We start from the raw sequence: 12,486 nt of genomic DNA, 5'->3' as shown, positions 1-12,486 counted from the left end.
AATGCTTTTTTCTGTATGAGCTCCTGAGAGTGTGCTAGATAAAATAGATAAAACATATAAAATAGACAAAGTCAAGAGTACGTAAACAAAAAGTGATATACATGTACATGTAAATATTGACCTTGGTGTGATACTGGGCTATTGCATATAGCCTACATACTGTATATACATACTAAATACAACTTCAAAGACAGTGTTGATGATAACCAATACCCAAATATACATGTACGTTATATGTGACAAATAAAAACAAACTTGAAACTTGAAACTTGAAGCTTGTCGATATGAACCCGGACAGATTTCCTGAGAAGTCCCCTTGGTTCCTACTCACCAGAGGCTTTTATAAATAGACCCGGTTGTCCTCACGATTCTGGGAGCCGGCTTGTGGCCTCGTGGCTTCAGTCTGCATTATGTCAAAATAGCCCCCAGACAACAGCAATAGCCTGAAGCAACAGTCTTCACCTCAACTGTCGCCTGTTTACAGAATAGTAGATGCATCAAAGGAACACAGCAACTTTTTGGGAAATTTGCTTATTTGCCATCTACCCTGGAGTTAGACAAGCAGATACATACCCTTTTCTTCTCTGTGCATGCATTAGGCTTAGGGAACAGCCGCACCGTTAGCCTAGCTTAGCGTCATTCACTGGAAGTAGGTGTGCCGGTGTAGCCTAGTTCCCAACAGTCACAAAATACACTCCAAATACAACTCCAAAACGTTCCTGTAAACATGTTGTGACCTGTGTATTTACCACGTGGAGAATTTTTATTTTTAAATCTTTTTGACATTTTCGTTTTCTAAGCAGATTATACTTCGGAACTATTTTTTGCCGAACCACTGCTGCCTGGGCGCAGTGATTTCATCACCTCAAAAGCCCTGTTGCTTGTCAGAGTGACAAGCTACAGAAGATGGCCACAAACAATATTAAGAGTGATGAAGAGGACGAAACGGAACATTAAATTGGCTCGGAATAAAACTAGTTTTTACTTGTACTTTTAAAAGTAAAAAAAGTAAAAGTACATTTAAAAGTAGAAACTGTTTTACTTTTACTCAAGTGTGTTTTTAGCCAGATACTCTGACTTTTACTTGAATACGGTTTTTAGACGGTAGGCCTACCCATACTTTCACTGAAGTAAAAAAAAAATTAAAAGAATTAATAAAAAAAGATATATAAAAATCTAACCCTAACTAACCTTACTGTCATGCACTTGTCCTAATATACTAACCTACACTGTAGCACTCAACACTTTGATGAACATTGTTACTCAGCTGATGTAAAGTATGTAAATGTAAAGTATAATTTCTGGGTACTTTTTACACCCCTGGTTACTAGTAAATACATCCAGGATGTTTGTCTGTACTACTGACTTACCCTGCTGGCTCATCAAAGAGCACCTTGATCCTCACAGGGTCAGTCAAGTCAAGTCAAGAGTTTTATTTGTCACAGCATACAAGTATACAGTGAAATGCGGGGGGTCTTGCCGGCAACAATTGTGCATAATACAATAATAATAATAATATAATAAGAATCCAATAGAACGACATTGTGCAATAATACAAGTAATCAAAGTAGGGCATATCGGTATATCTACATGAGTTTTTACAGAGCATGGTAAGACATGCTAGGTCCTGTGGTAGTGCAATACACTGTTAGCTACGGATGAGGCACTGGGGCTTTATGTACACTGCTATACAATGCTATATTATACAATCTCAAGTTATACTATACTATTCTTAAAGTGACCTTTTCTTAAATGTGAGCGTGTGCAGCATTAGTGTGTGTGTGCTCATGTTAAACTTAATCGCGTTTGGAGGTGGGTGTTCTGCGTCTGCCCCCCCCCCCCCCCCCCCCCCCCGTGCCAAACAAGCAAGTGCCTCTTGTTCGCGCGTGAGCCCGTTATAATTACACTACTGTCGCTATTTTACAATGAACTATAATGAATTACGGGTCATACAGAACACGCCAGTGTTGAAACTAATGCACGGAAGCTTATTTCCACGTTGTAGTCTTCATATTCTACCGCTGGGCGCCAGGTACGCATGCTCTGAGCTGTGCGTAGATATACGCACAAAGTCAAGCTAGCGTTCAAATTGATAAGTCCCACACTTTGCTTAATAATAATAATAATAATAATGGATTGGATTTATATGAAATGATTGTACGCACCATTGATAAATGAGGGCCCTGGTTACTAAAAACACATGATTTCTGACTCCGACACGGAGCCTCTGCCAACGCAGGAAGCTCGGCCGCAGAGACGATACGTCGCGGCGTCACGAGTGAACAGAGGTCACAGAGGTCACAGAGAACAGAGGTCACAGAGGTCACAGAGAACAGAGGTCACAGAGAACAGAGGTCACAGAGGTCACAGAGGTCACAGAGAACAGAGGTCTGGAGAGATCCACAGCCGCACGCCACACCACGACAAGAGAGTCAACATGTCTGCACTGACCGCACGGCAACCTCCTGTTGCCCAATCACGTTGCCCAACCATGTTGCCCAATCACGTTGCTTAAAAGGTCACCCTGTATGTCGCCACCCTGAGGGGGAAAGCCCTTGTCCAGTGGTGGAAGAAGTACACAGTTCCTTTAAGTAAAAGTAGAAATACCAGGGCGCCCGAGTGGCGAACCACGTAATGTGCTGCGTCGCAACACGGCCGTCCCGGGTTCGACTCCCGGACCCGGCGACCTTTGCCGAATGTCTTCCCCAGTCTGTCTCCTATTCCTCTCTCTCTCTCTACCGGACTGCCCGGTAGTAAAAACCAATAAAAAATAAATAATCTACCAAAAACATAATAATAAAAAAGATTAAGTAGAAATATCCACATAAATGACTACTCTAATAAAAGTAAAAGTCCTCCATTCAAATTTTACTTAAGTAAAAGTAGAGAAGTATTTGCTATTGAATGTACTTACGTATCTAAAGTAAAAGTATGCATTATACATGACGTTTGTGTATTCCAGTGCTTGGGAGCATTCAACTCTTGATCCACTGACCTCTAAAGGTGCTGTTAAAGTGATATGTGGTCCAGTTATGCTGCTCTGATTAAAGGTGATGTTAAAGTGGTATGTGGTCCAGTTATGCTGCTCTGATTAAAGGTTATGTTAAAGTGGTATGTGGTCCAGTTATGCTGCTCTGATTAAAGGTGATTTTAAAGTGGTACGTGGTCCAGTTATGCTGCTTTGATTAAAGGTGCTGTTTACATTTACATTTACATTTAGTCATTTAGCTGACGCTTTTATCCAAAGCGACTTACAAGTTCTGTATGACAAGTCATCAGGAAGGGTACAACTCTATCAGCTGAGTAACAATGTTCATCAAAGTGTTGCGTGTTACAGTGTAGGTTAGTTTATTAGGACAAGTGCATGACAGTAAGGTTAGTTAGGGTTAGATAATTTAATTATTTTTCATTATTTCAGATAATGGTTGAAGAAGTGCGTCTTTAGTCGACGGCGAAAGATTGGACGGGATTCGGCTGTCCTAACTGGGGTGGGTAGTTCATTCCACCATTGTGGGGCAAGGACTGAGAATAGGCGGCTTCTCTTTGATGACCCTCCCGGATCTTGGATAGGAGTAGGTCTGAGGCGGCCAGAAGATGCAGAGCGTAGGGGTATTGAGGGTGTGTAGTTAGAGACCATTGACCGGAGGTAGGCGGGAGCGGTACGCACGGTATGCTAGGTCGAGGGCCTTGAAGCGGATACGTGCAGCAATGGGGAGCCAGTGCAGGTCCCTAAGAAGTGGGGTGACATGGGCCGACTTCGGTAGGTTTGCTGTTAAAGTGGTATGTGGTCCAGTCATGCTGCTTTGATTAAATATGCTGTTAAAGTGGTATGTGGTCCAGTCATGCTGCTCTGATTAAAGGTGATGTTAAAGTAGTATGTGGTCCAGTTATGCTGCTTTGATTAAAGGTGCTGTTAAAGTGGTATGTGGTCCAGTCATGCTGCTCTGATTAAAGGTGATGTTAAAGTGGTATGTGGTGCAGTTATGCTGCTTTGATTAAAGGTTATGTTAAGGTGGTATGTGGTCCAGTTATGCTGCTCTGATTAAAGGTTATGTTAAAGTGGTATGTGGTCCAGTTATGCTGCTTTGATTAAAGGTTATGTTAAAGTGGTATGTGGTCCAGTTATGCTGCTTTGATTAAAGGTGATGTTAAAGTGGTATGTGGTCCAGTCATGCTGCTCTGATTAAAGATGCTGTTAAAGTGGTATGTGGTCCAGTCATGCTGCTCTGATTAAAGGTGATGTTAAAGTGGTATGTGGTCCAGTTATTCTGCTTTGATTAAAGGTGCTGTTAAAGTGGTATGTGGTCCAGTCATGCTGCTCTGATTAAAGGTGATGTTAAAGTGGTATGTGGTGCAGTTATGCTGCTTTGATTAAAGGTTATGTTAAGGTGGTATGTGGTCCAGTTATGCTGCTCTGATTAAAGGTTATGTTAAAGTGGTATGTGGTCCAGTTATGCTGCTTTTATTAAAGGTTATGTTAAAGTGGTATGTGGTCCAGTTATGCTGCTCTGATTAAAGGTTATGTTGAAGTGGTATGTGGTCCAGTCATGCTGCTCTGATTAAAGGTGATGTTAAAGTGGTATGTGGTCCAGTTATGCTGCTTTGATTAAAGGTTATGGTAAGGTGGTATGTGGTCCAGTTATGCTGCTCTGATTAAACGGTATGTTAAAGTGGTATGTGGTCCAGTTATGCTGCTTTGATTAAATGTTATGTTAAAGTGGTATGTGGTCCAGTTATTCTGCTCTGATTAAAGGTTATGTTAAAGTGGTATGTGGTCCAGTTATGCTGCTCTGATTAAAGGTTATGTTAAAGTGGTATGTGGTCCAGTTATGCTGCTCTGATCAAAGGTGATGTTAAAGTGGTATGTGGTCCAGTTATGCTGCTTTGATTAAAGGTTATGTTAAAGTGGTATGTGGTCCAGTTATGCTGCTCTGATTAAAGGTGATGTTAAAGTGGTATGTGGTCCAGTTATGCTGCTCTGATTAAAGGTTATGTTAAAGTGGTATGTGGTCCAGTTATGCTGCTCTGATTAAAGGTTATGTTAAAGTGGTATGTGGTCCAGTTATGCTGCTCTGATTAAAGGTTATGTTAAAGTGGTATGTGGTCCAGTTATGCTGCTTTGATTAAAGGTTATGTTAAAGTGGTATGTGGTCCAGTTATGCTGCTCTGATTAAAGGTTATGTTAAAGTGGTATGTGGTCCAGTTATGCTGCTCTGATTAAAAGTTATGTTAAAGTGGTATGTGGTCCAGTTATGCTGCTCTGATAAAAAGTTATGTTAAAGTGGTATGTGGTCCAGTTATGCTGCTCTGATTAAAGGTTATGTTAAAGTGGTATGTGGTCCAGTTATGCTGCTCTGATTAAAGGTTATGTTAAAGTGGTATGTGGTCCAGTTATGTTGCTCTGATTAAAGGTGATGTTAAAGTGGTATGTGGTCCAGTTATGCTGCTCTGATCAAAGGTGATGTTAAAGTGGTATGTGGTCCAGTTATGCTGCTCTGATTAAAGGTTATGTTAAAGTGGTATGTGGTCCAGTTATGCTGCTCTGATTAAAGGTTATGTTAAAGTGGTATGTGGTCCAGTTATGCTGCTCTGATTAAAGGTTATGTTAAAGTGGTATGTGGTCCAGTTATGCTGCTCTGATTAAAGGTGATGTTAAAGTGGTATGTGGTCAAGTTATCCTGCTCTGATTATGTCATCTTGAAGTTGACAGGCTTCAAATGTGAAAGTAAAGTACAGTATATGTAGGTGCCGTAATGGTAGTCTCAGTATTCTTTATTTGTGTTGTATTATTAGTTGTACTGTCACTTTAGGTGGTGGGCGTGTTCACAGGGATGTGGCGGTTATGGGAGTGTTCTTATGGAATTTCATTCACCTTCTCACAAGTTGACAGTTTACGGAAAGAGGAGGTGAGAGTAGGAGCGCATCATTTATTTTGACCGCAAGAGCGCCAGCACGCAAGAACGCAAGATAGTTTATAGGAACGTGAACTTGAACGCAATATAGTATCATTAGAACGCATCAGTATCAGTATATTAGTGTATGTAATTAAGTGTATTTTGTTTGTTTCATGAAGCGAAGGAATAAAAGCTTGAAAAGTATTTTCTGGACGTGGAACGGAGTTATTTCACTACGCGTGTCAATTGTTTGTACTCCTCTGTTTAGCCCCTCGGCACGACCTGTCTATGACAGTCTACTGCCGCAATAGTATATAATCTTCATAAATTTTTGCGGCAAGGTGGCACAGTGGTTAGCACTGCTGCCTCACAGCAAGAAGGTCCTGGGTTCGAACCCCAGCAGGGGCCTTTCTGTATGTTCGTGTGGGTTTCCTCCAGTTACTCTGGTTTCCTCCTACACCATAAAGACATGCATGGTAGGCAGGGACTACAGATGGAAACTAGCTCATTAGCTAATTCTGGCACATTTACATTGATGTGGAAACTGAAACTAACTTAACTTGCCTTGTTTTCTATGTAAAATATTGTAAAAAGTGCAATATTTCCTTTGAAATGTAGTGGAATAAAAGTATAAAGTTCCCTGAAATGAAAACGACTCACGTAAAGTACAAGTAGCTCGGAACAGTACTCGAGTAAAAAACCCTCCACAACACCACCACTGACTGGTATCTGCATCTGAAGTTCACTAGAGTCCGACTCGCCTGAGAAGTGTTTCTGTTGCCGGTGATGTTTATTCAGCCCTAGAGTGTTTAGCAGGCAGCACCGGTGTATTTGTGTGTGTGTGTGTGTGTGTGTGTGTGTGTGTGTGTGTGTGTGTGTGTGTGTGTGTCTGTGTGTGTGTGTGTCTGTGTGTGTGTGTGTGTGTGTGTGTGTGTGTGTGTGTGTGTGTGTCTGTGTGTGTGTGTGTGTGTGTGTGTGTGTGTGTGTGTGTGTGTGTGTGTCGTCTGCAAACTTCACTATGGAGTTGGAGCTGAACTTGGCCACACAATCGTGTGTGTAGAGTGAGTACAGCAGGGGGCTCAGAACACAGCCCTGGGGGGACCCGATGCTCAGGGTGATGGTGTTCGAGGTCTGACCCCCCACCCTGACCGCCTGGGGTCTTTCACTCAGAAAGTCCAGTACCCAGGCGCTCAGAGCGGAGCTCAGACCCAGCTCGATCAGCTTGTCCACCAGTCTGGTGGGGACTATGGTGTTGAACGCTGAGCTGTAGTCAATGAACAACAGTCTCACATAGGCCCCCTTCTGGCGGTCAAGGTGAGAGAGGGTGCTGTGCAGTACTTGGGAGACCGCGTCGTCAGTGGACCTGTTTGTCCTGTATGCAAATTGCATAGGGTCCATATCACTGGGGAGGGAGGCACAAATGTGATCCTTGACCAGCCTCTCGAAACATTTCATGGCCACAGAGGTGAGTGCCACCGGTCTGTAGTCATTGAGACATGTTGGGGAGGGTTTCTTCGGTACAGGGATGATGGTAGACATCTTGAAGCAGGCAGGGACCACTGACTCCGCCAGGGATTGATTAAATATGGCGGTGAACACAGGGGCTAGCTGGTTGGCACAGGACTTAAGTATGCGTCCTGTTATACCATCTGGGCCAGCCGCTTTCCTGGTGTTCACCTGCATAAATGCTCTTCTCACACTGTGTTCCGACAACAAGAGAGCGTCCCCGCCCCCCCGCGGTTGCCCCCCCCCCCCCCCCTCCACAACAGCCGGCGCGCCAGTGACGTCACTAGCCGCTGAGCTAGCGGCGCCACTGTCTACACCAAACCGAGCGTAGAAAGAGTTGAGTTTGTCCACGAGAGAGGCGCCGTCGCTCCCCATTGAGGGGGCGCTGACTTTGTAGTCAGTTATTGTCCTCAGTCCCCGCCATAAGCCTCTTGTGTCGTTTTGTGCCATTTGTGTCTCCAGTTTATCAACATATGTCCGTTTTGCAAGTTTTACAGCCTTGCGCAGAGTATAGACTGTAGCCATGTTTCCTGACTCTCTGCCCAGGTTGTAAGCAGTGGTGCGAGAGTTCAGAGCTGCTCTGATAGTACTGTCCACCCACGGTTTCTGTTTTGGGAAAACCACCTTTTTCATGGGGACAATACTGTCAGCGAGTGTTGTTATGAAGCATACAACGCTGTCCGCGAACTCGCTGACGTCACTGGCGCTTCCTTGAAACATATTCCAGTCCGTGTCCGCGAGCGCGTCCTGAAGCGTGGCCTCTGATTGGTCGGTCCATTTTTTTGTCTCACAAACTTTGTTTGTCTTTGTTTGTCTTTGTTTGTAAGCGGGAATAACAAGATGGAGTCGTGGTTGGATGAGCTTGTAGCCCCCGTCAATGGTGGAGCCGCTACAGCCTTGTAGCCGGCTCTGAACGGGGTGTAACAGTGGTCAAGTGTGTTTCCTCCCCTTGTGGAGCAGGCGATGTGTTGAAAAAAGGACGGCATCACTTTTTTCAAATTGGCCTGATTGAAATCACCAGCTACGATCGTCATGCGTCTGGATGTTTGATTTGATGTTTGTTGAGATGGTCGTGTAGCTCCGCCAGCGCCTTGCCGGTGTTCGCTTGTGGAGGGATATATACAGCGGTCATGATGACCGCGGTAAACTCACGGGGGAGGTGGAACGGACGGCACAGAATTGAAAGATGTTCCATGTCTGGGGAGCATGAGCGTGAGAGAACATGCACCTCTTTGGGGTTAACCCAGCCATTGTTCGTGAGGAGACAGACCCCACCGCCGACGCTCTTGCCGGAGGCTGCCGTGCGATCCGCTCGTAGGACGGTGAAGGAGTCCGAGGGAGAGATGCTATGGTCCGGAGTCGCTGGCTTGAGCCATGTTTCCGTAAAACACATGATGTTAGCGTCTCTCACCTCACGTTGGAAGCGGACCCTCGCTCTCAGATCATCCATCCTCCCCTCCAACGAACATGCATTCGCCAGAAAGATGGATGGAATTGCTGGGCGGTAAGCAGATATTTTTAACCTCAGCCTGATACCTCCACGTTTCCCTCTGTGTCTCTTCCTGCCGGTTCCTTTGTCTTTGTTGTCGTTGTCGTTGTCCCGCCTGATCTCCGTTGGCCATTCTAGGCATAAAGTGTCTCCAAACTCCTCTTTGAGTCCTGTGATGTTTTAATAAAAAAAAGTAGAAAAAACAAACATAATAGCTAAAATTGTGCACAATCGTCGCGGAGCTAAACCAGAGGCGACTGACCGGGGTCGCGCCATATTCAACAGCGGTGTGTGTGTGTGTGTGTGTGTGTGTGTGTGTGTGTGTGTGTGTGTGTGTGTGTGTGTGTGTGTGTGTGTGTGTGTGTGTGTGTGTGTGTGTGTGTGTGTGTGTGTGTGAATAAATTCATCACAACACACCCTGACGTCTAGTCACCTGCTCTTCCAGGAAGCAGCCTGTTCCTCATCAGGTTCCCAGGTTATCACACGACTTTTACTCAAGTGTGTTTTTAGCCAGATACTCTGACTTTTACTCGAGTTCGATTTTGAGACGGTACCCATACTTTCACTTACGTTTTTTTTTTATCCACTTTTTCTCCTCCTGTTTTTCTGTATTTTCCTCCCATCCCAATTTAGTCGTTATGCCAATTCCCCCCTCCCCTTCCTGGTCGTTGCGCGCATGTGCCCCCCACGGGTCGGTCTAGGGAGCCCTGAAGTCTATCACATGCTTCCTCCTACACATGCGGAGACAGCCAGCAGCCTCTTTTTACCTGGCAGCGAGGACTCTCATTGGTGAAGTGTATACGCGTGGGAGGTCACACTACCTTGACCATCTCCCTCCCTCGCTGTGCAGGCGCCCTCACCGACCTGTAGGAGTCGCTGTTTACAATGACCAGAATACCACCCACCAGCTTCCCTCCCGCTGACTCTGCCAATTGAGTCAGTATGACGGCAGGGCCAAGCCGGAGGCACCACTGACAGCCGGATTCGATACCAGTGTCTCTGCGGTGGTAGACAGACGCTTAGTCCGCTGTGCTACCCGGCCGCCCCATACTTTCACTTAAGTATAATTTCTGGGTACTTTTTACACCCCTGCTACTGACCCTGTTGGGTGTTTGTTGTGATTCACTGAAGAGAGGAGTTCAGAACGACCGGCTCCCTCCTAAGCAGCACATCACCGGGCCGCTCCAGCGTCCACACAGAGGGAGGGGCCGAAACCCGAGCCCGGGGACAGGTGGGGCCGCACGCCTCACGATGTCCCAGTGACCCGTGACCCACGACTGTCCCAATACATAGGAAAGGTCAAAGGTCAATCACATGTCAGCTCAGGAGACTGTCAACAAGACATATTGGTTATAAAAATGTACTGTGGGAAACACCCTGCATATAACCCATATAACTCTGTATGATAGCATACACAATAATGCTGTATATACCGTATATATATATATAATATATTTGTTATAATCCTTTTTGAAACTAAATAACACTACTGGCTGCTGACCAGTATGACTTATACCATAGTGTCTTTATACCTGTATCACTGTACATATTAGTACTACAACTCTGTACATACCTGAATATAATCATCACACAACCACATATCTGTAGATAGTAGACACTATATCTATATCTGTACATATCCCTTACCTACTCTTACTAGTTACGCTGCTGGCCAGTATGACTTACTACCATAGTGTCTTTATACCTGTATCACTGTACATAATAATACTACAACTCTGTACATACATCTGATTAGCACCATAACTCAGTAGTACTAATTGATATATTTTATATTGAGTTTAATCACATGTACATTGTTTATTTATTTAACCTTTACTTGACCAGGTAGTCACTTGAGATCGATGATCTCTTTTTCGAGCAAGACCAATTGTATATTACTGTTGCACTTTACTGTTACATTTGCACTCTGGTTGGATACCAAACATTTCCATTGTACTGTACTTGTGCTGTATGGTGACAATACGTTTGTTTAATCTAATCTAATCTATACTAATTTAATCTAATCTAATCTAATCTAATCTAATCTAATCTATACTAATTTAATCTAATCGAATCTATTCTAATCTAATCGGATCCATCCTGTGTCGGGACTTGCTTCCTGAGGCGAGAGGATCTCCACGATGAACCACTGTATAGGAAAACCTTTTACTTTTATCTTGTCATTGTGAGAACTGAGAACTCACATTGTTAGTGTTTACAACCGCTGTTGCTCCCTGGGAGTCTATTAACCCGTTCACTACCACACTACAGAAGGTTAATGTCTATTTCCAGAGTGGGGCAAAGCAGAGAGTAGGGGAAGATGACTTTGGAAAGTCCCGACAGCAGGCGGCGTGGGCCGGACTGTGTGGGAGGCTAGCTGAGTGACCCGACAGCAGGCTGCGTGGGCCGGACTGTGTGGGAGGCTAGCTGAGTGACCCGACAGCAGGCTGCGTGGGCCGGACTGTGTGGGAAGCTAGCTGAGTGACCCGACAGCAGGCTGCGTGGGCCGGACTGTGTGGGAAGCTGAGTGACCCGACAGCAGGCCGCGTGGGCCGGACTGTGTGGGAAGCTGAGTGACCCGACAGCAGGCCGCGTGGGCCGGACTGTGTGGGAAGCTGAGTGACCCGACAGCAGGCGGCGTGGGCCGGACTGTGTGGGAGGCTAGCTGAGTGACCCGACAGCAGGCTGCGTGGGCCGGACTGTGTGGGAAGCTGAGTGACCCGACAGCAGGCTGCGTGGGCCGGACTGTGTGGGAAGCTAGCTGAGTGACCCGACAGCAGGCTGCGTGGGCCGGACTGTGTGGGGAGCTGAGTGACCCGACAGCAGGCTGCGTGGGCCGGACTGTGTGGGAAGCTGAGTGACCCGACAGCAGGCAGCGTGGGCCGGACTGTGTGGGAAGCTGAGTGACCCGAGCCTCCAAATAGTTCTCATTCTATTTATTCAATGAATCATGAGTCAAGTCAAGTCAAGTCAAGAGTTTTAATTGTCACGGCATACAAGTATACAATGAAATGCGGGTGGTCTTGCCCGCAACAATGTGCAATACAGTGGTACAACATATAATAGAATCCAATAAAAAAACAACATTGTGCAATAAACAGGTAACAGGTAACAGGTAACATGGTGTGACATCTCGGTATCTGTACATAGTTATTTACAGAGCATATAGGACATGCTAGGTAGCTTTGGTAGTGCAATACACTGTTCCTGTTATTCTAATTTAAAGTGGCCTTTCCTTTTGGCCATAAGTGTGCGGCATGAGTGTGTGCCCGCTCATGTTAAAGTGTTACAAGAGTCACATGCGATCAGTGTTAAGTGTAGGTAGCATGGAAATAGAAGCAGCTCTTTATCACATACCTGCATATATAATCCTCCTATAAACCTGCTTATACACCTGCATATAACCCATGTAACTCTGTATGATAGCAATAATGTACAATAATGCTGTATATAGCGTATATATATACATTCTTACCGTATATATATATATACACACATCTGTCTGTACATACCTGCATATAATTTTTGAGTTGTGATATGGTATGGTCTAACAGTGTCGGAGGAAGCACACACACACACACACACACACGCACACAC

The sequence above is a fragment of the Notolepis coatsorum genome (assembly GCF_963971535.1).
Source record: "Notolepis coatsorum genome assembly, chromosome: 2".
Classification (NCBI taxonomy): Eukaryota; Metazoa; Chordata; class Actinopteri; order Aulopiformes; family Paralepididae; genus Notolepis; species Notolepis coatsorum.
This window is presented reverse-complemented; position numbering follows the sequence as displayed.